At 34.6% G+C, this 23,961-nt stretch overlaps 1 protein-coding gene and 1 pseudogene across 3 annotated transcripts in view; one reads left to right on the top strand and one right to left on the bottom strand.

Annotated features, from left to right (window-relative positions):
• The window catches only part of STPG2 (sperm tail PG-rich repeat containing 2), a 549,964-nt gene that overhangs the window by 34,078 nt on the left and 491,925 nt on the right, over positions 1–23,961 (bottom strand). The window lies entirely within an intron of this gene.
• Positions 8,834–10,121, top strand: LOC131506268 (large ribosomal subunit protein eL8-like; annotated as a pseudogene).

The following is a 23,961-nucleotide window of genomic DNA, read 5'->3' as shown; positions in this document are numbered from 1 at the left end:
TCTAATACCTCATCAACTTTTGAATGTATAAACAATATATTGTATAGTTATTACTGAAATACAATTGAACAATAAAAAAAGAACAAGCTATTGACTCATTGAACAACAGAGAAATCCAAAAACTATTATACTAAGTGAAAAAAAGAGGCAAAAGTCCACATATGCTATGATTCAATCTACATGAATTTCTAAAAGATAATAATAATCACAGAAAGTAGAACAGTGGCTGCTAAAGGCGATGGGTCATTGAAAGAAAACTCACTGTAAGGAAGAGTTGGAAGGTGGGGTGGAAAGTGGGCAAATGGGTGAAGGGAGTCAAAAGGTACAAACTTCCAGTTATAAAATAAAGTCATGGGGATATAATGTACAGCATGACAACTATAGTTCATATTGTGCTGCATATTTGAAAGTTGCTAAGAGAGTACATCTGAAAACCTCTCACTGAGGCACGTGGGTGGCTCAGTCAGGTGAGCATCCAACTTTGGCTCAGGTCATGATATCATGTTTGTGGGTTTGAGCCCCATATCAGGCTCTGTGATGACAGCTCAGAGCTTGGAGCCTGCTTTGGATTCTGTGTCTCCCTCTCTCTCTACTCCTCCCCTGCTTGTGCTCTGTTTTTCTCTGTTTCTTAAAAATTAAAATAAAAAATTTTAAAAAAGGTTAAAAAAAAGTCTCATTACAAAAAAATTCTGTAACAATGTATGGTGACAAATGCTAAATAGACTTATTGTGGTGGTCATTTCACAATATATATAAATATCAAAAAATTATTTTCTACATCTGACACTGATATAATGTATGTCAATTATACCTCAATAAAAACAAATAAATAAGCGATGGAAATGTTCTATTATATGATTTTCGTGGTGGCTATAGAACTATTAAAGCTCATTGAATCAAACCTTTAAATTTAATTTTAAAATGTTATATGCATAGAATATCAATAAACCGGGGCGCCTGGGTGGCTCAGTTGGTTAAGCAGCCGACTTCGGCTCAGGTCATGATCTCGTGGTCCGTGAGTTCGAGCCCCGCGTAGGGCTCTGTGCTGACAGCTCAGAGCCTGGAGCCTGTTTCAGATTCTGTGTCTCCCTCTCCCTGACCCTCCCCCGTTCATGCTTTGTCTCTCTCTGTCTCAAAAATAAACGTTAAAAAAAATTTTTTTAAAAAGAATATCAATAAACCTAATTAATAAATTAATCATTTCTTGATACTTACGTCTATTGAAAGAATAAAAACTGCCACTAGAAAAAAACCCCCACATTTTATTGATTCCAAGACACCCATTTTTCAATATCTTTAAAACTACAACACATCTTACAATGCATCGGGTTTTTTTTTCCTTCCCTTTTTTTCCTTTCCTTTCCTTTCCTTTCCTTTCCTTTCCTTTCCTTTCCTTTCCTTTCCTTCCCTTCCCTTTTCTTTTTCTTTCTTTCTTTCTTTCTTTCTTTCTTTCTTTCTTCCTTCCTTCCTTCCTTCCTTCCTTCCTTCCTTCCTTCCTTCCTTTCTTTTGAGAGAGGCAATGGAAGAGAGGGGCAAAGGGAGAGGGAGAGATAGAATCTTAAGCTGGATCCATGCTGTGCATAGATCCAGCAGAACTGGATCTCACAAACATAAGATCATGACCTGAGCCAAAATCAAGAGTTGGACACCTAACCAACTGAGCCACACAGATGCCCCAATCTATGATTTCTTAAAGTCAGAATGGGAAATATTTTTTCTTTCTTAGTATTATATGAAGTAATGAGGCATCTAACACTGGATGGCATATTAGATTCAATGAAACATGGTAATACTAAAAGGTTGAATTAAGCTAATTCTACCATTTATGTTTATGCTATGTGTGTTTCAGGAAACACACACATACATATAGATATATCACGAGTAATCTGCTTTTTAATTATTTTTTTCAAAATTAGAGAAAATATAGAATATAATATAAACCTATGTATTTACCATCCATAATTATTAAAATTTCCATTTACAAGAAAAGCATACAGTTCATCCCTTCTCCCCTTTCCTTTTCTTACCATAGAAATAACTATACTCCTGAATATGTCACATGTTCTTTATACCCATATTATTACATTTTGTATTCATAGCAAGAAATAACGAAGTCGTGGGCCTTAACATAATAGAATACTATCTAACAGTCAAAATAAATGAATTAAATTGACATGTATCAACAGAGATCAATCTTGAGAACTTAAATTAGGAGAAAAATCAAATAATAAGTGTATGATAATTATAATACCAAAATACTTTAGGCTGTTTTCTATGTGCTAGGCACTGTTCTAAGCTTTCTACATATATTAAAAATAGACATATAAACTCATTTAATCCTGAGAAAAGCTCTCACATTATCATCATCATAGTTTACATATGAGGAAAGTGAGGTATAGATGGATTAAGTGTTTTGCTGAAGATTAAACAGCTAACAATTACTTTACTCTTAGTTTGTCCCCAGAATCTGAGCTCTTACCCACTCTAATATGTGTAAATATAGTATTGACCTACATTGCTATAACAAATAGATAGTCACAATAAATATGTATTATTCAGATAAGATTGAGAACAAATGCTTCAGGTCAGCAAGGTGGATGGGGTTAGGGCAGTGTATTCAGTCTCTCTGGAACCCAGACTTAGAGCAAACCCACCATCTTCAAAACCTGGCTTCCTAGAGGACTCTGGCAATCCCCACTGAACAGAAAGAAAAATAGCATAGAGGACAAAATAGCATAGAGGACAAACAATGTGTAAGGGCCAGGCCTGGAAGTGGTAGATATCATATCTACGCACATTCCAATGACTAAAATTCAGTTATTCGGCCACGGTAACCATATGAGAGCTTCTGTCAGGAGCTCAGATTTATGACCTCTCAGTTTTCTTTTTTCTGATATTAACTCTCCTTTTTCCTGAACAATAATCATTGGCAAAAAGCACACAAACAAATGCACTAAAAAGCAAGTAAATATGTATATGAGTAAATATGTATATGACTATGTATAGAGTCGAGAACTTAGTTAATATAACCTCAACTGGCTTGGCAAATGTATTTTTGATTCTCTTTCTGTTTCACTAACTTAAAAATTTTTAGAATTTTTTTTGACAGTTGAAGTTATTGTCACTGTTAATTCATTCTAAATTTATGGTGGTATATTAACCTCATCTTAGTTGAGCCCTAAGTTTAGTCAGAAACTCACAAAATTTGCCTAGCTGGATTTCAGAATTGTTATGGACCAATGATTCCTATGTGTCTCTGTCCTTCTCTCTCCCTCCTTATGTGTATTTACTGAGGTCATCCTATCTTGTTCTCCCCCACTGTATGTTGGATAAAGACAGGAAAAATTCCCGTTCTAGTTTATAAGTCTTGTATTAAGTAAAGCTATATTTAAGGAGCTACCACTTAGGTAACAGCCCTGAGAAGCACCATCACAAATTGATAAGAGTTAGATGATGAGATGATAGACTTCAAGCTAATGCTGTAATGGGATGAGACTTTTGGGAAAGAAGAGACAATTTTTCATATGGGCAGAATTTGAATATTTATGGTCAGAGAACAGATAGTGGTAGCTGCAAAGATAGCTATATATCGCTTATTCCACAAGCTTGTCTGCAATGTGACATTAACAGTCTTCCATCATAATAAATGTATAGAATGATACAAAATTAAGAAAAAAATATATGTCAATATGTACTCAGACATCCTAAATCCAAAATTAAACTATACCCATTGTAGACAATATAAATGAGAAAAAAGAATATAAAACAAATATCAAAGCAAATATTTTTGATATAGTTAATGAATGACAGAGCTTTAGCTGAAAAGTGTTTCAGTTAATCTTGATAACAAATTTTTAGTACTTGTATTTTTAGTGTTATTTTCAGAGAATAATTGTTTACTTACAAATATATAATAATGGATATATAGGAGCACCTGGGTGGCTCAGTCAGTTAAGTGTCCAACTCAGTATCAACTCAGGTCATGATTTCACAGTTCGTTAGATCAAGCCCCTTTGTCAGTGAAGAGACTGCTTGGGATTCTCTCTCTCCTCTTTCTCTGCCCCTCTCCCACTTGCACACTCTCTCTCTCTCTCAAAATAAATAAATAAACTTAAAAAATAATGGATATATAAGCAATATGTGAAGACAAATTTACTTTATTGAGCTTATAAACATCTGGATGTATCTGTAAATAGCTATTGTCCACATGAGCCTAAATATTTGTAGGCTTATTTTCCTTAAGTTTCAGTCATATGATAGAAGTGAGAGAACTATTTTTTATGTTCTCTATAGATTTCATGGACCCGTTAAATAAATATTCAAAAAATAATTTACACACACAGACACACATACATATGTTGAAAACTCACAAAGAGCAAATGTGTTTTATAAATTCTATATGACTAAATTAACAAAGGCCAATTTGTTCAGTACTGTCATTTTCTGTTTTTTTTTTACCCTAAACATGAAAGTACACTAAAAGAACCTACTTATGTGCCCAAAAAAGGAAGAAGGTGTTTTCAATCAGCAACACATTGTAAAGACAAAGCAAAAAACAGTTTGCAATTTTTTGTTTCATTTTAACAATTACAAATTTCTGCTTTTACCAATATAGAGTTTTCACAGTTGAACAGAATGTTTTCTGTATCTCAAGGCAGACAAAATAGAACTGCCTTAGGAAAAAAAAAATTATTAAACACACCTCCCCCCAAGACACACACTGAACTCAGAATTACACAGCATGGCCCTAGTCTCAAAAGATTGTGATTTGCTTTGCAGCCCAATGTTTCCTGCTGTTAGAAAAAAAATATGTAAGCTTTGTTTCATGAAAAAGCTTCAACCTGAGAATTACTGCACCACCATGGTTACTCAGTGAAATATATTGCATAATCTACAAGGTAGCAAGAAAACATTAGGTTTGGAAAATAAAATGATCTTTCTGTTGGAAAATCATCCATATGCCCCCCATGCATGTGTAGATACCTAAGCAGTTTACCACATTCTCTCAGAAACATCTTAACTATGAAGGAAGTTCCCACAGAGAAGTATGTGAATCCCAGCAGTGTGCAAATCACTTCTCTTATCTAATAATCTCTTACAAATATACCTTTGGTTGTTCTTTGACTTTCCTAAAGGTGAGACTCACCACAGGCATTCATTTTGTCTGCCAAATATTTTTTCAGAAGCTGTTTGCTTTTATGCTGTTATACCTGAGATGGGAGCTCATGACTCCATGAGAGAAGAGAAAGCAACATTCATATTCAAATGCTAAGAAAAATAAAGTAAGCTTCTCATGTTTAATTCCATCGCTTTTTAAAAAAGCAGGAATTCTTCTGTTTTACATAGGATGAAAGAAGCATTATACAGAGTCATACAAGACAAATAAGTATTATTTAAAATAAAAATGATGAAATATTTTTGAAATATTACTTATTTCCATTACTTCCCAAGTATTAAAGATAATAAGACAGAAAACACATGCACATAGCGTACATGCACAGAGGTTCCCAATTCAACCTGAAAAAAGCTAGAATTCATTCTATAAAGCTGTTGATAAACAAGTCCTTTATATGTCTAATTATAATCATTTTACTATAGCATCTAAAAGAACCAGTAATTTAATACATGTCAATTATTTAACGTTATTGATTAGGTTACATAAAACATGTAACATTGATATAAATGTTCTAGATAAGTTCTAATATAATTGGAAAAGGCAATACTTTTCCACCCTATCATGTTTTCCAAATTATTTTTCAAATTTTAAGGAATTACCTGCCAAAATAAATCCCATTAACAGAGAAAGATATACTTAGTTTATTTAAATTGAAGAATTTAAACATTTAAACATACATCTCTGTTCATTTCTATTAATTAAATTATTTTTAATTATCTATACTCAATATAAAATTACTACTTAGAAACTATAATTAAAATATTGCTGTGCTAAGTTAGAACTTAAAAAATTAGCAATGTAAATAGTAATATTCTATGTATCTATGCCACATACTTTGCCTTCTTTTTGCTACACTCTTACAGAGCTATTGTTTAGTATTTCTGTCTGAGGAATGCATATGATTTCAAAATATTAATAAGGAAAACAAAGTAGCAACCTATCACTATGAATTTTTCTATTCTTTCTCTATTCATATACGTATTTTCCTGATTCCTCTTTTTTATTGTCTCTATGTCTTCTGTTATTTGTTCCATTTCTTTGTTGCCTCGGTGTTACTTATAGATGCTGGAGCTTAACAAATTTTAATGGTAACAGCCTGAGAATCAGTTCCCCTAACCACGTGCAGGAAGGGGAGTAGAGAGAAGCAGTTATAGATAGTCTTGGCAAAACAAACCATGGGGAGAATTCAGAATCCCAGTGACCTTTTCCGTTTCTGGAGATGGAAGTATGTAATTAAGGCATTTGTTTATTAGGTGAAAGGATTTTTTTTGATATTTAAATTCAGTTTATTTAAAAATTTCTTTTTAATGTTTATTTATTTTTGAGACAGAGAAAGACAGAGCATGAGTGGGGGAGGGGCAGAGAGAAAGAGACACAGTATCCGAAACAGGCTCCAGGTTCTGAGCTGTCAGCACAGAGCCTGACGCGGGGCTCAAACCCACGAACCATGAGATCATGACCCGAGCTGAAGTCAGCGCTCAACCGACTGAGCCACCCAGGCGTCCCTAAATTCATTTTATTTTCATTCTAGTATAATAAACCTACTATGTTATATTAGTTTCAGGTGTACAATACAGTGATTCAACAATTCCATACATTACTCAGTCCTCATCACATTAAGTGTACTCTTAATTCCCTTCAGTGAAGTGATTTTAAAAGAAATATTCAACTTAGTCTTGTGGGTCGATTATAGGATAGGCATTTTCAAACTATTACTCAGTTTTCATTCCTGAAGCAAATCATACTGCCCATCTTTTTTTTTTCTTATATATATATATATATATATATATTTTTTTTTTTTAACATTTATTTATTTTTGAGACAGAGAGAGACAGAGCATGAACAGGGGAAGGTCAGAGAGAGGGAGACACAGAATCTGAAACAGGCTCCAGGCTCTGAGCTGTCAGCACAGAGCCCGACGCGGGGCTCGAACTCACAGCCCTCACGGACGGTGAGATCATGACCTGAGCTGAAGTCGGCCGCCTAACCGACTGAGCCACCCAGGCGCCCCTGCCCATCTTTAAATGGTAGACTTAATAGCAGAGAACGTGTTCATGAGGAGTAATGTTGCTTAAACAGGTGAAGTGTTTTTCAATTTGTGTCATTTGCATGTAAGGTATTAACAAATTTTTAATAAAAAGTTCACTTGCTTCAATTTTTATATTATGAATTTCAAGAAAACCTCCTTATAAAGATCTCTTTAACATTTGGGAAGCCTTTTTTGTTTTTGATTATATTTAACACTGCTGAACATTGCTGTTATTTAACTATAAAGACTTTCACAAATCACAAAACAATTGCTTTCATGTGTGAAACAAAAGAAAAATGCATAATCATACAGTCCAGGAAAATGTTATAGAAAGTCTTGCAGTAAAATCTATAGCTGGAAAAATAAAAAGCAGCCTGAAAAAAATATCATAATGGTATCGAAACTTGCAACAAATAACTGCATGCTTTAACTAAAATAAGAAACAAAGACACAAAAACATGCCAATAACACGGATTTTTGGCTTATTTTTAAATATTGCTGTACTTCTTTTTTTCTGATTTTTTTTAATGTTTGTTTATTTTTGAGAGAAAGAGAGAAACAGAGTGTGAGCAGGGGAGAGGCACAGAGAGCAGACACAGAATCCGAAGTAGGCTCCAGGCTCTGTGCTGTCAGCACAGAGCCTGATGTGAGCCTCAAACTCATGAACCGTGAGATCATGACCTGCCAAAGTTGGATGCTTAACAGACTGAGCCACCCAGGCACCCCAATATTACTGTACTTCTAAACATAAAATATAATTCATGAACTTCCTGCAAAAATAGAAGACTAAAACAGTATTGAAAAATCTCCCCCCTTTGATATTTAAGAAAATGAAGAAAAATAGTAAAAATAACAAAATTCACCAGCAGGAGCCAAACTATGACAGAGATAAAATGAAAAGCCCAACCCAAAAATGTAGTAGCTAACAAAACACAAGTGATCTTAGTTTAAAAAAAAAAAAAAAAAAAAGGTATCATCCCTGCCCCATCTCCCTCCAAAAAAGCAATACTTAGGAAATTATGAGAAAAAATTATGTAAATTCTCAACACTTTCTAATTTTGAGCGAAGCTAACTGGAGTGATTCATCAGCCCTGGGCAAATCAGGATGACTCCAAGAAAGTAAAAATAACTTACATGATACAGGGAAACATCAGTAGAGTGAGAAAGTATCACCAGGATTTTCCATATTCCAGGATATTATACTGAGTTATGTAAAAGATCTAAAAGCTATGGGAGTGCCACAGTTTTAGCTGGCATTAGTGGCCCTGACACAGAATTTAATAAAACAATAAGAAAAAGAACCCAGCTCAGATTCCACAGAGACGCAGCTGAGGCCTAGACCTTTCACTACTTATTCTTGTATTCATTCCTTTAACCACTTTTTAGTGAGAATCTATGATGTATCTGGCACGGTTCTAGGCAGCGAAAGAATGACAGTAAAAAATCAGACAAAAATATCTTAGTATGACAGAGTTTACATTCTAATAGTTAGACACAGCTTTTAAAAACAAACAAAACTCAAATAAGTCTACAGCCTATTAGAATAAGATAAATTGAGTGGAAGAATTAAAGGAGAGAAGAGAGAGAAGATGACAAATAAGTAAAGACTGGAAGAAAGGGGATGAACCATGTACAGGCAAAGGTGAGATTCCAGGCAGTACAGACAGCAGGTGCAAAGGCAAGTGTAAGAAACAGCCAGCTCGAAGTGGTATTTACATGGAGTGAGCTAAGTGGAGATTAGAAGGTGAGATAAAAGGGTAATTGGAGTGGAAGTGGAGGCAGGTACATGGCATAGGGTCTTATACCATTGTATGTATTTTGGTTTCTATATGGAATGAGAAGTGAAGCCACTGAGTGCTTTGAACAGAGGAGAGACTTAATCTAACATATAATTTAATTGGCACTTTCTGACCATGGTCCTGAGAATAGACACTAGGAAGAACAAGCGTAGAAGCCAGGAGACCCATTAGGGGATTATATGACTAATTCAGAGAAAAGAGGATGCTAGTGCTAGCAGTAGATTTAAAAAAGAGGTTAAAATTTGGATATTTTTGGAAACTAGAGCCAATAGAATTTTCTGACTGATTAGATAAGGATGTGAAAGAGAGGAGTCAAGCCAGAAGTTTGGCTGTGGATATGTAAATTTTGAAATGCCCACTTAGACACCCAAATGGAGATTTGATGATTGGCGCTCAGTGAGAAAAGACCCAAGAATCTTGGCATCAGATAGGACAACCAGCCCAGAAGGAACCTCACCCTCTTTGTCAAATAGCCCTGCTATATTGGTCAGCAGCAGCAAAGGGCTATTTAGGCTAACCATCTAACAGTACCTCCTGCAATAAACCAGTTCACCCAGTCCCTGGACCGCCAAACAGCTACTCAACTGCTTAGGCTGACACACAAATATAGACTAGAGACAAAGCAAGAGAAGAAGCAGAGATTGTTAGTCCAGGCTGAGAAGAAAGCTGCTGGCAAAGGGACTGTCTCCACTAAGAGGCCTCCTGTCCTTCAAGCTGAGGTTAATACTGTCACCACCTTGGTGGAAAACAAGAAGGCTTAGCTGGTAGTGACTGCACCTGATGTGGATCCCATTAAGCTGGTTGTCTTCCCGCCTGCCCTGTGTCATCAGATGAGAGTTCCCTTGTGCATTACCAAGAGGAAGGCCAGGTTGGGGCATCTAGTCCACAGAAGACCTTCACCACTGTCACCTTCACACAGGTTAACTCAGAAGACAAAGGAGCTCTGGTTAAGCTGGTAGAAACCATCAGGACTAATGACAATGATAGATATGATGAGATCCACCGTCATTGCAGAGGCAACGTTCTGGGTCCAAAGCGGGTGGCTTGCATTGCCAAGTTGGAAGAGGCAAAGGCCAAAGAACTGACCACCAAACTGGGGTAAGTGTACGCTGTTGAATTTTCTGTACATAAAAGTAATAAAAAGTAGTCCTCTTCCCCCCACCAAAAAAAAAAAAAAAAAAAAAAGATCCTTACTGGAGGTAAAACATGTGACTTTGTCAACATAAAGATAGTATATAAAGCTGACGTCAAGGTTTTGAGATAAAGAAAACAGGAAGTACAGGAAATTGAAAATCAGAGCCTAAGAGAATTCCAATAAGGGAAATCAGAAGGAACCAAAAAAGGAAATTAAATATATATGGTCAATGAAGCAGGATGGTGTCCCAGATGTTATGCACAGAAGTTTCAAGGAACAGTGTCAGGTGCTAAGTTAAATGCTGCTTGGGACGCCTGGGTGGCTCAGTTTGTTAAGTGTCCAACTTTGGCTCAGGTCACGATCTCATGGATCGTGGGTTTGGGCCCGCCATCAGGCTGTGCGCTGACAGCTCAGAGCCTGGAATCTGTTTTGAATTCTGTGTCTCCCTCTCTCTCTGCCCCTCCCCTGCTTGCCCTCTCCCTCTCTCTCTCTCTCTCCAAAATAAATAATGCTGCTAATAGGTAAGATGAGGACTGAGAATTCACCATTGGATTTAGCCACATTGAAGTTACTGTTGGCCATTCCTGTGCAAATGTGGAGACTGAAAACCAGCTGGGCTCAAGGAAGAATAAGAGAAGAGTTGGGGAAAATGGGTATAGAAACTATGAGAAAGTTTGCAGTAAATGGAGACCAAGACATTTAGCAGTGATCAGAGGAGACAAGGGATTAAGGAAACAGTTTTTTTTAATGTGATATATAAGCCTGTCTGTCTGCAGTTGGGATTATCTAGAAGAAAAACTAATGTTGATGATGAGGGGGGTGGGGGAAACTGTTAAAGAGATGTCTTTGAGTGAGAGGAATCCTGATCTAGCACACACTGAAGGAGGAGGCCTTAGGTGGTCCAGGAAACAGTCCAGGAAACTGTCACAAGCACTTCCAAATGTGCAAGTGGAGAAAGTGTGCAGATCATAGTATTTAGCCTTTATATGTAGTAACAGAGAAAATAGTTTTTTGAAAGTCAAAAATGAGTCAAGGACGATTCAGTCACATAAATCAGAGCAAATTTGAGATCTGAACAAAGCTGTCCATTTTAAGATTTTTTAAAAATGGAAAATAATTTGCATACGTAAACTATTTAAACATATTATAATAGGGAAAAAAGAAAAGAAAGAAAAGGTTTGAAGTAGAGAGAAGCAAAAGATAAAACAAAGAATGAAACATCATATGCAAAATAACACAAAGAATTTACATGAAACAGAATCCAAGGACTCAACACCTATTCTCAAGAATATTCGGAGAGATAGAAGAATTTAGAGAAATTAGGAGCTGAAATGGATCACACGGATAATAGGAAAGAAAACAAAATGAGTTGAAACATAAGATTTCACAGCTAAGGACAATAATTGAGAGGCAAAATATTCAAATGGAATGTACAGATTAGAAATAGCAAGAATCAGAATAAACATGATAAAAAGTCAAATAAGTGATAAAAAGAGAATAATGGAGGCAATTATAAGAAATTAAGAGAAAATAGAAACAGATATTAAAGATTCACATTGTGAGATGATGGTAAGTGGGCACACTGACATGATCAAATATGTGAAAATTATTTATCAGAAATCTGGCAAATGGAATAAAAAAACTTAGGAAATATAATACAATCACAGTCTCTGACATGAAGGAAGAAAATAATCTAAAGATATTACACTATAGATCAGAAAGAACTTTAACAGAAGATTAACAAATGACACAGATTCTGGTTAAACTGTTCTGTGTCCATGATAAAGAATTACTTAGATAGAGGCAGAAAATGCAAGTCAATTTCTTCAAGAAGAAAAAAATAAGCTCGCCTCAAATTTCATCAATTAACATTAAATGCCAGAATACAGAGGAACAGTGTCTTCAAATTTCTGATGAGAAAAAAAAAATGTACGAGTGAAGATCAGAAAGTTACCTTTGGATCTAAAGGCAAATGTCAAACATTCACATAAATGAGACAACACATGTTGAGTGCCCATGAGTTCAAGGATGGTTAAAAAATTAACTATTCAGTATTCAAATCCAGATAACCAAAAGATGACTCAAAAACTGAGAATTCAAAAACAGTTTTTTAATGATATGAACGTGGTTAGTAAAGGGATGATGGTAAATATTGAATTCTTTTAGGGAACTAGGAAAACCATCTAGAAAAATTAGGGTTGCAGGAAAGTCTATAATATAAACCCTGAAAAAGTAAACTAGATCTAGCAACAGAATAAGTGTAAGGAATGGTAAAATGTGTAACTTTAACTTATAGAGCAGGGGGTCACTACATGCAGATTAAATTGAAACACAATTAAAAACATTTCTTTAATGGCTATTTTCTCCCCACTATACAATCGATAGTAGGGACCATGTCTATTTTACTCCCAAGTGTGAACGGCCCCCTCTCCCCTGCCATTGATGCTTAAAGTCTAGATCCAAGAGTTCACTGAAGACAGAAAAGTTGTGATAGTTCATTCTATCATTGAATATTCATTTATAGCTGAAATAATTATTTATAAGGAGATGTTCTTATATACTATTTGGTTACCCAGGGGATAATTCAATTATAAAAGGATTATAAATAGTCTATTCTATTGTTTTATTTGTATATATATATATATTTTACTGAAAATGATGTGATTTTTAATTTATAGATAAAAGACTCTCTGAATGATACTCAGAAAGTTTTACAAGTTTAATTTTAAAATAGATCTGAATTCACAACAGGTCTTAACACACAATGATTTCAATATATCAGTCACGCCAGAGCACAATGTGGATGACAATTACGTGATGACTCCTTAATAGTCCAAGGGGATAAAGACCTTTTTCAAATGTGGGGAAAAATGAATCTTTTTATAGTATTAACCCCTGAAAGCTATTCTCCTTTATTGACTACACTAGTAATGTCAGTTTCATATACTTTTACTTTATAAAGAATTCCCAGAGGAAGAAATTTCTGGAGGTTTTCCCAGATATATACAGCTACGTTTTCTGTTGTGCTTGTAACATCTGCAAAGTATGGCACATCCAGATCCAGATTCTTATGATCATGGGGTTTCATAATTGCTTCCTCCATATTCTTTTTGAGGTAGGTCAAATTCATAACCACTCCTGTAACAGTATTAGTCTTTATAATTGTGCCTTTGGCCATTTGGATTGTTGCATTTCCCAAGCAGTTTCAAGTTTTCTTCCTTACTCAGAGATTTGCTGTGGAGCCAGTGGGTGGGTGGCCCCGAAGAAGACCAGGCGGCACAGTGGCTGCCTGCGGCAACCACATGCCCCACCTCCCCCATCCTCCTGGCCGAGCTCAGGAGCTCAATGCCTTCTACTAGGAAAGAAGTACTACTACATACAGTACGTAGTTTTCAGGATGAGTAATCAGGTCTCTGAAATGTTAGAATGGCTCACACTAGCTCAAAGAACAACTGTTAAATTTTCAGAATTTCCACCAATGACTTGTTTATAATCAGCCATGGTGGAAGTATTTATGCCACAGAAATAGATGCTACAGCAGGAGTTATAGATAATATATTTATCTTATAATTTAGATTTGTTTGCAATGAGGAGACTCCATATTTTTCAGTAATGCTTACTTTCAAAAAATATTCATTTGAAAACATTTTAGAACAGCAAGAAAAGGGGCGCCTGGGTGGCTCAGTCGGTTGAGCGGCTGACTTCCGCTCAGGTCACGATCTCGGGTCCGTCAGTTCGAGCCCCGGGTCGGGCTCTGTGCTGACAGCTCGGAGCCTGAAGCCTGTTTCGGATTCTGTGTCTCCCTCTCTCTGACTCTCCCCTGTTCATGCTCTGTCTCTCTCTGTCTCAAAAATAAATAAACGTTAAAAAAAAAAATTAAAAAAGAAAGAACAGCAAGAAAAAAGAAAGGATATTTCAAAGTGTACTGCCTACCTAATCATAATTATTGAATATATAATATCCTTGTGTATTTTTATAAGATTTTGGTATGCATGCTTTTGAAAATTAAAATGTAACTTATAATTCTATTTTCCATACCATACACTGTAATATAAGTATCTCCCATGTTTAGGTATTCAATAAACAACATTTTAATAAACTAATCCATGATATGTAATTATCTTGAATTTATTGAATATTTACATATTTTCAAAATATTCACAATTACACAAAAATTATATGAGGGATGTTTCTGTGCACTTTTCCCTTACTTTCTGGTTACTTTCTTAAATGTATCCTAGAATTTGGATTATATAGGAAAAGAATATTAACTTCTTCAAGACTCTTTAATAAATATAACTAAAACCTATCTACAGCTTATACTCAGTGGATTCTGATTTTTATACCAAAACCATACTTTGGCATTTTTTAAATATAATTTATTGTCAAATGGCTTCCATACAACACCCAATACTCATCCCAACAAGTGCCCTCCTCAATGCCTATCACCCACTTTCTGCTCTCCCTCACCCCCATCAACCCTCAGTTTGTTCAATGTATTTGAGTCTCTTATGGTTTGCCTCCCTCCCTCTCTGTAACTAATTTTTCTCCTTCCCTTCCCCCATGGTCTTCTGTTACATTTTTCAAGATCCACATATGAGTGAACACATACGGTATCTGTCTTTTTCTGACTGACTTGTTTCACTTAGCATAATACCTTCCAGTTCCATCCATGTTGCTGCAAATGGCCAGGTATCATTCTTTCTCATACTTCAGCATTTTTAGACCTTGGCAAGTTTATAGAATTTGGGGAGGGGAAAGAATGTGGGGAAAAACGAACATCATTAAAAAATAATGAAAAAAATTTTAAAAGCACCCATGACAATAATGTTTAGCAAACAAAATCTCCTATAGGTTTTAAGTTCTAAGCTATGTTCCATATAACCAATTATATCCAGTAGAAAAAATAGTTTCTTTGTTAAACTTTTTAATCTCTAGGAACTTAAAGTCTGAGTGTTATTTTTATCAACCTATACTGCCATTTGAAAAATAGGAAAACAGCCAACATCATATACAATGCAGCAGATTAGAAATGAAAAGGCTTATATGAAATATCTTAGGGGACTGTTAAAATGAACAGAAAGCAAAACAAAAAAAGAAAGAAAGAAAAAAGGAAAAAAAATGTGTTTGAATTTTTAGCTAGAGAAAAATCCTTTTGCTTTACTAATACAGATATCCCCCAATTTATGATGGGATCATTATGTCCCTAGAAACCATCATAAGCTGAAAGTATTGTAAGTCAAAAATGCATTTAATACATTTAACCTACCAAACATTATGGCTTAGGCTCGCCTGCTAAAACATGCTCAGATCACTTACATTAACCTATAGTTTGGCAAAGTCACGTAACACAAAGCCTGTTTTATAATAAAGTGTTGACTATCTCATGTAATTTAGTGACTACTGCACTGAAAATGAAACACATAATGATTGTATGGTAAAAAATGGTTGTAAGTATATCAGTTATTTACCCTCAGGATTGCGTGGCTGGCTGGGAGCTGTGGCTGCTGCCACTGTCTGGCATCATGAAGCATCCTACCGCATATTACTAGCTTAGGAAATGTCCAAAATCAAAGTAAGAAGTATGGTTTTTACTGAATGCACATCATTTTCACACTACTATGAAGTCCAAAAATCCTAAGCCCAGCCATCTTAAGTTGGGGACTAGCTGCAGTCAAATGCCAAAAGAAAAACCTATTACGTCCCATGGACTATCCAATGGCAACTGTAATATAATGTGTTTTGCTTTTCACAATTCTGAAAGGAAATTATTGTCACCATGTTAAAACAAGGCAAGTCCAATGTTCATAGGAATTACGCTTGCCCTTTTTTAACAGAGCTAAAAACAAGTCTGAAGCCCAAGCACAAAAGGTCAGTCACAAATGGTAATATATTACAGAGGTATTTCTTCATTTAAGTAATCTGAGTTGGATCTTCAGCCTACAATAGCTAATCAAGTAAGACTATACTAAAGTACCAATCCAACCAGATTTCAAAGCATTTACTCAGGATGAACCCAAAGACATGAAAAGGGCCTAAAACTTTCTTCTTCTTTTTACTTTTGGTTTGTCACACTTTGCAATATCCTTGGGAGTATTTTATTTTTTTTATTTATTTTACTTATTTATTTTTTTAGCATTTTATTTATTTTTGAGACAGGGAGAGACACAGCATGAATGGGGGAGGGTCAGAGAGAGGGAGACACAGAATCTGAAACAGGCTCCAGGCTCTGAGCTGTCAGCACAGAGCCCGACGCGGGGCTCGAACTCACGGACCGCGAGATCATGACCTGAGCCGAAGTCGGCCACTTAACCGATGTCGGCCGCTTAACCGACTGAGCCACCCAGGCGCCCCATCCTTGGGAGTATTTTAAATGACTCACCTCCCCTCAAGCAGCATTTTTCCTGCTTTTAAAATGATTAATCTCAGGTGCTTTTTGCTCACGATATATCAGCCCTACAATGAACAGCATCAGCAAATATGTAATCTTCAAGACACTTAATTTATCTAATTGAGAAAATGAAAATAGAAGTTGAAAATAGTGGAAGATAAGTTGTGCGGATAATGGTTATTGAAATGATAGTAGTTAAAAAGAAAGGACAATTACAACAACAACAGCGAAGAAGAGAGTTTCAGGTACAAAGGGGTGTAGGTTGAGAAAACCAGGTTTTACCAGTTACATGCTAAAAAATGAAAAGATCCTGGGTTCTCGATGGCATTATTTCAATAACTGTGCATTGAAACTGTGCACTGATATTATTCTAATAATGAGTTATCTGTTATGAATATGCAATTTCAGCAACTAGTCTATAAGAATGGTGCATGTTTTTAATAATCCACCTTACCTTTCTTATTTCTCATTTCTAAATGTAAAAATAACCTGAATACGGTTCAGTTCTACTGTATTGTGCAACTCCAGGGGGCATGCTGTATTTTAACCAAATGGGGCCCCTAAAGTCATGCAATGGGCAGTCCTACCTTAGATATTTATGTTCATTTTGAAGAAGCTTTTTATAGAAAGTTGATTAGCTACTATTTTTATAGATGTTTTCCCCTTAGCAATAATATGCTCTTAAGGCCGTATGTTCAACAAAGCAAATAAAATATTTCTTAGCAACTGAAATATATATGTTCTTCTGTATAGAGTGCTCATTCATTCAACAGATTTTTTTTAATCTCTAGTATGTTCCACACAATCAGATTACAAAAATGAATAAGACACTCTCATGGTCTTTAAGAAACATCTTAATTTGAGGCTATCAAACTTCAAATCACATAACTGACTTGCCTTTTCTGATTATATGCTCCCCAAACCATCTTTCAATTTTTGTAATGTAGTTTCTCACATGGCACCTAGGAAGAAAATGTGCTTACTATGAGACTTAAGTACCTGGTCTCCTAGATACCTGTATTTCTTATTATAAATTTATACTGGCATCTTAGTTATAATTAGGTTTCCCATGTAGCTTCCTTTATGTAGTACTTTAAGTAATTATAGGTCTTAGTGTAAATTGATATTTGAATTTTATATCTTTCTGCTGAGCTTGGTTAACATGACCCTGTCCATGAATTTTATCTGCCATGGGATGGGCATACTAGAAAATAAGATTTCTGAAATAAAATAGCTTGTGGGTAGTGGTAAATTTACTAATGCCACATTTTAAAACCTCTTGGGAGTGGGGACACTGAGTAGCTCAGTTGGTTAGGTGTCCGACTTTGGCTCAGGTCATGATCTCATGGTTTGTGAGTTCAAGCCCCACGATGGGCTGTGTAGTGACAGCTCAGAACCTGGAGCCTGCTTCGGATTCTGTGTGTGTGTCTCTCTCTGTCCCTCCCCTACTCATGCTCTCAAAATAAATAAATAGTCTCTCAAAAATAAATAAACAGTAAAAGAAAAATTTAAAAAAATAAAGTGCAAAAAATAAAAATAAGGAGGTAAGATAAAAAAGTAGAAATGACAAAATTAATGGACAGATTTCAAGGCAGGAGGCATTAAATTAAAAATTATACTTCATTTTTATAAAATATTAAATCAACAAAAATAAAATATACTAAAGTAGAGTGGCCTAACAATAGTGTTTCAAAATATATGCAGCAGGAAAAAAAAAGTTAGAAATGCAAGAAGAAATGTAAGAGTCTGCTTTCATTAATTGGAGATCACATTATCTCCCCAAACTGGGCAGAAATTAAAATACATTTGGAAAGAAATTGATGGTATCAGTTAAGAAAGTTAATTAGCATATAGTCTTTGTACATTAAGAGATAGTGAGAGGAAATTTTGACTAAATCGAATGGACTATTACAATAAATTAATATAATCGATGGCTTCCTTATATTGTTAACATACATATACACTCACGGCAGGGCTTTGGGACTGGGGAGATGAGAAGAGAGATGATTATCTAGAAAAAAGAGGGAGGAGAAGATTGAAAAGTAGGGATGGAGATAGAAAAAAATAAGCTTTATCTTCAACAAACAGGGAAAAAATACATTATTTATAGACAACCTCTGAAAATTCATTAAAGTTAACAATACTTTAGGAAATACACATAAAAATCCAGATAATTTGTAAATAAAATGGAGCAATCATGTAGGCCATATGTTTAACTGTATTGAAAGAAGTTTATGAATTAACAACCAAAATGAGTGATGTGATCATGAGACACTATGAAACACCAGAAGAAAACTTTAAGAACAGACAAGAATAAAATATTTGTAAATGCATAACAAGAAAATAGGTAATATCAAAAATACACACATAATGGCTTTGAGTCAACTGGAAAAAAATTACACATTGGAAAATTGGGAAAAGTATATAAAAGGCATTTTTTTGCTTGTTTTATTTTTTATTTAAATTCCAGTTAGTCAATATAAAGTGTTATATTAATTTCAGGAGTAGAATTCAGTGATTCATCACTTACATATAACACCTGGTGCTCATCACAAGTGCCCTCCTTAATTCCCATCACCTATTTATCCCACACCCCCCCTCCCCTGCAGCAACCTTCAGTTTGTTGTCTATAGTTAAGAGTTTGCTTTACGGTTGCCTCTTTCTTTCCTCTGCATGTTCATTTGTTTTGTTTCTCAAATTCCGCATATGAATGAAATCATATGATATTTGTCTTTCTTTGACTGACTTATTTTGCTTGGCATAATAGTCTCTAGCTCCATCCATGTCCTTGTAAATAGCAAGAGTTCATTCTTTTTTTTATGGCTGAGTAATTTTCTTTTGTGTATATATATATACACATATACACATACATATATACATACATATATATATACATACATATACATATATACATATATATACATACACATATATATACACAAAAGAAAATTACTCAGCCATATATATATATATATATATATATATATATATATATATATATATACATGTATATGTATATGTATATGTATATGTATATGTATATATCACCACTTCTTTACCTATTCATCTGTGAATGGACATCTGGTCTCTTTCCACAATTTGTCTATTGTTGATGATGATGCTATAAACATCAGAATGCATGTGCCCCTTCAAATCATTGTTTGTATCCTTTGGATAAATACCTACCAGTGCAATTGCTGGGTTGTAGGGTAGTTTTATTTTTAACTTTTTGAGGAACCCCCATTCTATTTTCCAGAGGGGCTGCACCAGCTTGCATTGCCAACAATAGTGTAAGAGGGTTCCCCTTTTTCCGCACCCTCACCAACATCTGTTGTTTCCTGAGTTGCTAATTTCAGCTATTCTGACAGGTGTGAGGTGGTATATCATTGTAGTTTAGATTTGCATTTCCTTGATGATGAGTGATGTTGATCATCTTTTCATGTATCTGTTAGCCATCTGTAAATCTTCTTTGAAAAATGTCTGTTCATGTCTTCCACCCATTTTTTAACTGGGTTATTTGGTTTGGGGATTCTTTATAGATTTTAGAAACTAACTCTTTGTCAGATATGTCATTTGCAGATATCTTCTCTCATTGTGAAGGCTGCCTTTTAGTTTTGTTGATTGTTTCCTTCCTGTGTAGAAACTTTTTATCCTAAAGAAGCCCCAAGAGTTCATTTTTGCTTTTGTTTCCTGTGACTCCAGAGATGTATCCAGTAAGAAGTTGCTACAGCTGATGTCAAAGAGGTTGGGGCCTGTGTTCTCCTCCAGGATTTTGATGGTTTCCTGTCTCACATTTAGGTCTTTCACCGATTTTTGTGGATGGTATAAGAAAGTGGCCCAGTTTCATTCTTTTGCATGTTGCTATCCAGTTTTTCCAATACCATTTGTTGAAGAGACTATATATTTTTTCCATTGGATATTCTTCCTTATTTTACCATGTATATAGCTTTGGGTCCATTTCTAGATTTTCTATTCTGTTCCATTGATCTATGTGTCTGTTTTTGTGCCAGTTCCATTCTGTCTTATCACTATAACTTAAAGTCCAGAATTGTGATCCCTCTGCTTTGCTTTTCTTTTTCAAGATTTCTTTGGCTATTTGGGGTCCTTTGTGGTTTTGTACAATTTTTAGAATTGTTTCTTCTAGCTCTATTTAAAATGCTGGTGATATTTTGGTAGGGATAGCATTAAATGTGTAGGTTGCTTTAGGTAGTATAGACATTTTAACAATATTTGTTCTTCCAATCCGTGAGCATGGGATGTCTTTCCATTTCTTTGTGTCATTTCAATTTCTTTCATCAGTATTCTATAGCTTTTAGAGAACAGATCTTTTAGCTCTTTGGTTAGGTTTATTCCTGGGTATCTTAGGTTTTTTGGTGCAATTATAAATGGGATTGATTCCTTGATTTCTCTTTCTGCCTCTTCATTATTAGTATATAGAAATGCAACAGATTTCTGTATGTTGATTTTGTATCCTGTGACTTTATTGAATTCGTGTGCCAGTCCTAGGAATTTTTTGGTGGAGTCTTTCAGGTCTTCTACATAGAGTATCATGTCACCTGTAAATAGTGAACATTTGACTTTTTCCTTTCTGATTTGGTTGCCTTTTATTTCTTTTTGTTGTCTGATTGCTGAGGTTAAGACTTCCAGTGCCATGTTGAACAACATTGGTGAGAGTGGACATCCTTGTCTTGCTCCCGATTGTACAGGGAAAGATCTGTTTTTCCCCATTGAGGGTAATATTAGCTGTGGGTCTTTCATATACAGTCTTTATAATGTTGATGTATGTTCCCTCTATCCGTACTTTGTTATGGGTTTTTATCAAGAAACGATGCTATATTTTGTCAAACACTTTTTCTGAATCTATTGAGGGGATCATATGATTCTTATCCTTTCTTTTACTAATGTGGTTTTATAAAAAGCATTCTTGAAAAAAGAAATACAAATGACTAACAGACATGCAAATAGATACTCAACTTCACTGGTAATTATGGAAATACTAAACAAAAAACTTTTAAAAGGTACCATATTTTTCTCATATTTTGAAATCCTCAATAGATTGATACTTCATAGTGATTGGATGTGGCAAAACTTGTAAAATACTAAACCATTTACAGAAAATAATTTGGTTGTATCTAACAAAAACTGCAAATGTGCATATCTAACCCAGTAATGCCATTTCTAGTTATCTTATAAACACAATATTCATGGTTCACAAAGCATCATTTATAATTGTACACACACACACACACACACACACACACACATCTATACATCTAACCTATACATCTAACAATAGGCTAATGACTAAATTCACTACACTATAATTATCCTATTCTATAAATAAACCAGAATAAGGAAGTTATTTATCTACCAGTATATCTATCCAGATTTAGTCATAAAAAGAGTCCTAAAAATATTAAGCAAAGAAAGCATGTTCCTAAAACATATCAAATATGGTATTTCTTTTAAACTAACTACACATATTTCTGTTTTCTGCCAGGATGGAATGGCATATAGCTCATCAAAACTTCCACAGAAAACAACCAAGAAAGGCAGATAATTTAATAAAGAGCTGCTGAGGCACCAAAGTCTTGATGACACAATATACTAAGACAAAGAAGTCAAATGAAGTGACACCAACTTTCTCCTCACTTCTTTTTCCTTTCAAAGCATTTGTTCATTCTTAGTGCAAAGAGGCTTAGAAGCCAGGCAGCAGAGAGCTGCTAAGAGGCCAGGAGCCAGACAGCTTTCAGCAGTATCAAAGAGCTGAAGAAAAAATAGAAGGTGGGGCTAGAAAGGTAGCCAGTGCTCAAAGAGCCAAAATTCTTGAAAGAACAGAGGCACAGAAATTTAGCCCAATGTTTGACAGTTTTGTTCTGTGGCAATTAATACATTTGAAAGCTGTTGAGAAAAGTGAGTTCTGAGCTAAACAGAAAGGCGCTGTAACCCAGAGAAGGGTTTTAGCTGTTTCAAATTCTAAGGGTGAGCAAGATTTCAGGATCAGCAAGAGAAGGAGACTTAGAAAAGACTTGTTCTCAATTAAATTCTGTGGAAATGTAAGAGTGAGTGTGGACCAAATATAGCCTTATATTTACAAAGATTGCAAACTCACCTCAAGACAGCTTAGTCACTGATCAGGTTGAGGTAATCTGCCCTACTTTACTGACTGAATTAAGATAGAGTGAGTTTTCTCTGGAGAAAGGACATTTTTATCCAGAGACTCTACAAACTTTTATGTGCAAATCTGGCATTAATCAAAAGTTACTAGGTAGGTCAAGAAGTGGGATCAGTAGAAAAAAAGATACAATAAAGACAGACTTGCAGCTGATCAGGACATGGAGGTTATCAGACAGAAACTTTGAAATAAAGATGTTGCATATGTTCAATAAAAAAATGACAAGATGGAGAATTTTAGCAGAAAAATAGAAACTATAAAATAGGCAGAATATTTTTAAGTAATTCATGGGTCAAAAAAATCACAATGCGTATTAGATAACACTTTAAATTGAATAATAAAAATACAGCATATCAATAAAAGATTAACTCAGTATTATTGTGTTATTCTAAATAGTTCAGTTTCCCATTTTATTAACTTCTATTTTTCATTTATCAAGTATTTATATTCTAAATATTTTAAAAATTAAAATCATATTCTATAGCCTATTAATAAATTATTTACTTCAGATAATATTGGGTTTACAAGAAAGTAAGAAGATTTACAGAAAGTCCTTCTGATATATTTGCAATATCGTATTATTACTCACAACCCCTTCTGATTAGCTGTCTTTTCCTAAATAACCAGTGAGGAGTTTTGTTATTTAAATTAACAAAGGGTTTTAATAGAAAAAAGTTCAGTAAGTATAATTTGACTACATGAAGGATATGAAGCTAAAAGAAATCCACCAATTAATTCCAATTCATGAGAAAATTTTAAGAAGCTTCAGATGCAAATTTACATAATACAGAAGTTTCCATTTATGTTTTTAAGAAGAAACTTTATTCCTCTTTATGAGCTTTAGACATCCAATCCATAAAAATTAGAATTGATGCACTAAATTTTAATTAGTTTCCAAAAAATCTGAGAAGAAATTGTAATAGTGTCCTTCCTTAAAATAAACTGTAACAGTGAAGTTTCATTAGCACATTGTTAAGGGAATCATAGAGAGTTTCCAAATGAGAAAGAAAAGTGTGATAAAGAATAACTTAATGAGGATTTGTGTCATACAATATGAAAAAACAAAACACTAAAAACAAAGCCTTATTTAAGTGTTAACACTAGAAAGTTCTCATACTATTTGATTTTAAATCAAGATAAATCTGTACTTTTAACATTATGTAATATAAGGCCAAATAAAATATAAAATGCTACCATTGTTTTCCCTACTTTTGCTACATATTACACAGATGAAAGAAGGCATTTACTTTGAAGAC

The sequence above is a fragment of the Neofelis nebulosa genome, chromosome 3, assembly GCF_028018385.1.
Source record: "Neofelis nebulosa isolate mNeoNeb1 chromosome 3, mNeoNeb1.pri, whole genome shotgun sequence".
NCBI classification, from domain to species: domain Eukaryota; kingdom Metazoa; phylum Chordata; class Mammalia; order Carnivora; family Felidae; genus Neofelis; species Neofelis nebulosa.
This window is presented reverse-complemented; position numbering and strand designations above follow the sequence as displayed.